Source organism: Ptychodera flava, chromosome 3, assembly GCF_041260155.1.
Source record: "Ptychodera flava strain L36383 chromosome 3, AS_Pfla_20210202, whole genome shotgun sequence".
NCBI classification, from domain to species: domain Eukaryota; kingdom Metazoa; phylum Hemichordata; class Enteropneusta; family Ptychoderidae; genus Ptychodera; species Ptychodera flava.
In genome coordinates, this window is record NC_091930.1 from 43,736,885 (window position 1) to 43,742,983 (window position 6,099).

The following is a 6,099-nucleotide window of genomic DNA, read 5'->3' on the forward strand; positions in this document are numbered from 1 at the left end:
AATTAACTGTCTCATCGACAATAATTTTATGTTCAGCGGAGAATTGCTTGAACTCTGTCACCATACATGTAGGAGACCTACCGAAGCTTCCTTCACAGAGAAAACGTAGCACCTTAGATGGTTTATTCACTACGCAGACACTGCATCGATTTAAGTTCGAAAATTCTTTAATAACTACGAAACTCAGGCTGAACATCACACGAATTAATAACTTCGTTGGGAACGAAATTGTTGACAATGACATATCCTCCACGTACGCATGGGATTGGAAAACTTTGTTAAAATTTCAATAAAAATCGGATGGAAAATTTTCTCAAAATCATGAATACAATTTTTTTAAATTAATATTTGATCGGGAACAGCCGTTAAACTTGCGAGAAAAACAAACTCGGCAATTTCAAATTCAACGTCAATGAATGAAACACAACGGCCAACAGTCACATGTTTGAGTCCAACATGTGAAATCTGGAGAATACGAGCTCGAACGAAATTGGAAAATTCTGGTTTCCGAAGATCACCGGTCCTCATTAGGGGACGACTGCATTAACTTGCATTATATCTGAAACCCGAGTCCTTGCCTTAGCAGCTCGGGTGACAAACAGAAGACTTTTAATCCCCAGGGTGTGAATGTTCCATTGTTATGTTTATCTAATCCAGCTGGTGCTATTGTAGTGCCATTGTAGGAAAGGCAGGTCTGTGAAATTGATCCTCTAGGGAAGTAGGATATTCCCAAGTTAATGGAGCCTTCCCGTAATGTGGGAGTTGTCAGAACTCGAAGAATCATATATCACGGCCCTACGCCGTTTGCGTGGTGGAGATTTGAACGTGGACGTGGCGACATTATGGTGAATGAACCGCCTTAAATGACCATCCCGCTGAAAATGCCCGCTGTAGCTGCTGCCTGGGCCTGGTACGTGCTTTCGTTGATGGTCTTGTAAGCGTGAGCATATTGATATGGTGGATTTGCTGGTCTCTCTTCTGTTTTCACATTTCCCGATGATTGAACCATTGCTGTTTCTTCCTTGTTACTGTTGCAGAGTATGTTGGACATCTCATTTTGTTACTCGAGCGACGCTACAGCGTAGTTGTTGATGCTCTGAACGTGAAGGTTACGGTGTCCAGATAACTGCTACACTTGAACTGGGGGAATCCCGGCCTTGAACAAAATTGTTATGGCCGTTTTCTGCGTACTATGATTGGTTTTCTTCCCGGAGATCCCCGCCTTACTATACATCGTTTTCACGACATTAGCCAACTTGTTTTGACCCACTGGATTTTTCTTTTATACCAAATATGAGCCATGGGGATGTAATTGATTCTGAGATAAAACGGACTGCCCGGAGTGTTCATTTCTGGAAGACGACGGCTAGCGCACTTGCGATATGTCTCTAGCGGGCAGCTGTTCATGGCGTTGGGTGTTGCAAATATCTTTGGGTTAAATGGTCGTGTTGAACTTCCTGCTTTCACCATCACGTCTTTGTTTCACTCTCGTTGAATTCGAGATATTCTAGGCCGCCGGCGGTTTTCTTCAGCATTATATCACCCCATTTCAGTTCACAATTTTCTTGCCCGCCGCGGAAATCAAGCATTTTGGTGTTATTAGTCCACACTGCATTAAAGAGAGCCTCAGGAGTTGATCGGCTAATAGGGAGGTTAAGATTTCATACGGTAACGGAACGGGAACGATTACGTCATCACTTTTTGCGCGCTCTTTTCATGCCCTGATGACGTCACACGGTCCCTTGTCGTTTGGCAGTCGTTTTCTACGTGAAGCGGCCATTTTTCTCGTACACGTTTCCCGAGAGCATTTTTTACACTCGCTTCGCCATAGACTTGATATTCAAAACTGGCATTCCTTTTGTTTTGTATTGTTGCTTTCGGAACTTAAGATTTTCACTCTGGCAGCGGACTCCCATTGATATGCTAATCAGAACGACGTGAATAGAGAGAGCGAAAGAATAGAGAATAGAGAATAGAGAGAGTGAATAGAGAGAGTGAAAATCTTGAGTAGTCCTTGGAAAGTCACTTGAGATATGTAAACGAACAGGAGATTTTGTTAACAAAAGGATAGAAGGAATGAGCATTATTCAGAGTTCAGGCAGGTATAGGTCATTTAATTAAATTACCCTCACTTTGGTATGAAATATAATATAATATATCGATATTTTTAGCTTCAGTTTAATAGAGTTTTTGGTATTTGAATCAGTAAATTTAAATAATGATCACAAAACGAATATTTTGGTAGAGGATTGGCGTCACAAACTATAAGTTGTATACAAACAAGTTGACATACTTTTAAGCTGATCTATGGATTAATGAGAACTTAAACATTCAATATCACCATTTTGCTTTCTCTTCTTTTCAAATGACTTCATTTCTGCGCCTCGAGCCGACTTTAATAAATGTTAGGCACATATTAAGTGTACTGTATATTTTATAAGACGAAACATACGCTCGTTCAGTGTCGCAATACGTCAGAACAAGTAAGGTGACAAGCATATATATATATATATATATATATATATATATATATATATATATATATATATATATATATATATATATATATATATATATATATATATATGACTAGTACCTAATGGTTCAAAAAAAGTAACGTCAGGGGTATTTTCAAAAGGCTATTTCTTTTGGTGAATAGTTTTTGAAACAGCTTCCGTCACGTCGTCTGCAACTTTGAAATACTAGCGGGTGATTCGAAAATAATGAGAGTAAAAAATAAGCAACCAATCTCTTACTTCAACAGCATGATTTTCTATTTCAACAGATTGTAAATCTTCATTGTAGACAAAGATTCGTGTGCAGCCTAGGACGTTAAACGGTATGCAAAAGACATTTTACTTCTTTTTGTAAAAAAATGGCACTACCGTTACTTCTGTGGAGAATCGTCCAGCAAACTTCTCTACCAAGCAAATGTATCATTTCAGTGCCTATACTTAAAAGGAATTTAAAACAATAATATAAAGACAATGAGCATGTGGTGTGTTATAAAACACCTATAACCTGGTCTTTAATCGGGCTATAGCATCGTTAATTACCCCTTGTAGCCTTACGTTACCGAAACCTGATCGCTTTACCCCGCAGCCAACCGGCTCGGGGAATGCTGATGTTTTTCTGGTAACGCATGGCCCCAGAGGTAAACAAAACACGTGCTATAGCCCTATTACCAGGTAATACGTGTTCAATAATACGAGGATCTTGTCGATGTTCCACTGCATCCTTTCAGCAATGATACTCGATCGCAATCGCAACGCCTATGTAGTTGGTCCATTAACGGAACACTGATTAACGCGTGAGAAAGCACAACCGTAACATTACTGCACCAGCTACGTCTACACGTGAATTGGATATCAACAGAGAAGCCTGTCTTCAAATTTTGCAGGGAACGCTCTTACTTAGTGTTTAATTAAAGTTTGAATGTCGTTGTTCGTCCATCGTAATTTTACAAGAGCTTTAATCGAGCACGACGTCACATGGTGCTAATTTATGCAACATCCAGGCATGTTCTGCATGGATGGATTCCGCCGATCCGTCTTTTTCATATGTCTACCATGAATAGGAATACTCACCGATAATTGACATCTCGCCTTCGGGTAAATACTAATTACATTGCATGTCCTCGTCCTTCTTCTGAGTAAAGGACGAGGTCAAACTACTAACTGTACTTTATTCAAACTCTATGCAAGATTCAGATACGCTCGACTTGTCCTATCACTGTGCCCTTGCAAACGACATAATGCTTGTTCTTGGAAGACGACCATGTATTCTCTTCTTGCCGCACATGTCTCTGCCGTCTAGAACGTGCAATCAGCAGTTGTGTATGTTAAATTTCGCCGTAAACAATGAGACAAAATGGTTTGTCATGAAACTACATATGTATCCAGCCAACAAACACCGTAGCCATTATGGACACGCAGAGGTGTGATAGTGTGCATCTATAAAACATTCTCGTGATTTTTAATTTGGAATTAAAAGGTGATTTTTGAAGATTGGTTTCATAGAATTCATAGAATTCATAGAATTTATCGATACGAACAAGAGGGCTACAAGGCATTTAGCCTTCCTTTAACTGCAACTTTTCTCTGATTTTATGGATTAACGTTGAGTGGGTCTGAAAATAAGTTTTTTTCACACATGTATTTCATATTGAAATTTACAGTGTCAAGTTTTTTCGAGCGGTTAAAATAATGCACCACAGGTGTCAACATATTTACTCGGAAACGTACTTTTAAGTTATCGAGGGAGTCAGAAGATCACAATCTGTACGTCGCAAATGCTTCCAATACTACTTTAGACTCGCCTCTTTGCACGTGAGAGAACATGTGCGACCGTCCTTGTAATTCTGTCTTCACCATTCGTGATTAATTTCGAAGAAGATTCATATCTTTCGTAACTCTCCTAGACTCCATTAATAGTATTCAATTCCAGGAACTGTTCGTTATAGAAAATGTATCATTGTATCTGTAATTCATATCCATCTTCAGGTCAAAGAGTTCAAAATGTCCATCAACCAACACAGGTGTAGTTATTCATACGAAAACGCCTACACCTGGCAGACCGTAGGGTGCCGCCAAGGGACGTCTTTTATATCCTCGTGTTTAAATGTACAATATCGCTTTGCACATAACTTGAACACGATTGGAGCAAATTTGGGATAATTGGAAGGTGAAGTAATGTCTGTATGATCTGCAAATGTAAGCTCATCTGCTTTTCTTTTTAAGTTACACACTTGTTTTTATAATTAATTTTTAATATCACAAACATTTAGCTATAGGGCACCTAACATTTTTGAGACATTTGAAAAATGTGAAGATCAAATTTATCCCAAATTACTTCCAATCGTGTTCTTGATGTATTTCATTGATTTTAAGAGGCACTGAAATGATATCTAAACTTGGTAAAGAAATTGCTGGACGATTCTCCACAGAAGGAACGGTAGTGCCATTATTTTACAAAAGGAGTAAAATTTCTTTTGCATGGCGTTTAACGTCCTTGGCTGCACACGAATCTTTGTCTACAATGAAGCTCTTACAATCTGTTGAAATAGAAAATCATGCTGTTGAAGTAAGAGATTGGTTGCTTATTTTTTACTCTCATTATTTTCGAATCACCCGCTAGTATTTCAAAGTTGCAGACGACGTGACGGAAGCTGTTTCAAAAACTATTCACCAAAAGAAATAGCCTTTTGAAAATACCCCTGACGTTACTTTTTTCGAACCATTAGGTACTAGTCATATATATATATATATATATATATATATATATATATATATATATAATATATATATATATATATATATATATATATATATATATATATATATATATATATATTATATATATATATATATATGACTAGTACCTAATGGTTCGAAAAAAAACATTGGGGAAGGCTGCATTAACTTGCATGGTACCTGAAACCCGAGTTCTTGCCTGACCAACTCGGGTAACAAACAGAAGACTTTTAAACTAAGGTGTGAATTTCCATTGTTATGTTTATCTAATCCAGCTGGTGCCATTGTAGTGCCATTGTAGGAAAGGCAGGTCTGTGAAATTGATCCTCTAGGGAAGTCGGGTATTCCTAAGTTAATGGAGGTTTCCCGTTATGAGTAACGTCAGGGGCATTTTCAAAAGGCAACTTTGAAATAATGGCGGGTGATTCGAAGATAATGAGAGTACAAAAAAAGAAACCAATCTCTTACTTCAACAGCAAGATTTTCAATTTCAACAGATTGTAAGAGCTTCATTGTAGACAAAGATTCGTGTGCAGTCAAGGACGTTGAACGGTATGCAAAAGACATTTACGTCTTTTTGTAAAAAAAATGGCACTACCGTTACTTCTGTGGAGAATCGTCCAGCAAACTTCTCTACCAAGCAAATGTATCATTTCAGTGCCTATACTTAAAAGGAATTTAAAACAATAATATAAAGACAATGAGCATGTGGTGTGTTATAAAACACCTATAACCTGGTCTTTAATCGGGCTATAGCATCGTTAATTACCCCTTGTAGCCTTACGTTACCGAAACCTGATCGCTTTACCCCGCAGCCAACCGGCTCGGGGAATGCTGATGTTTTTCC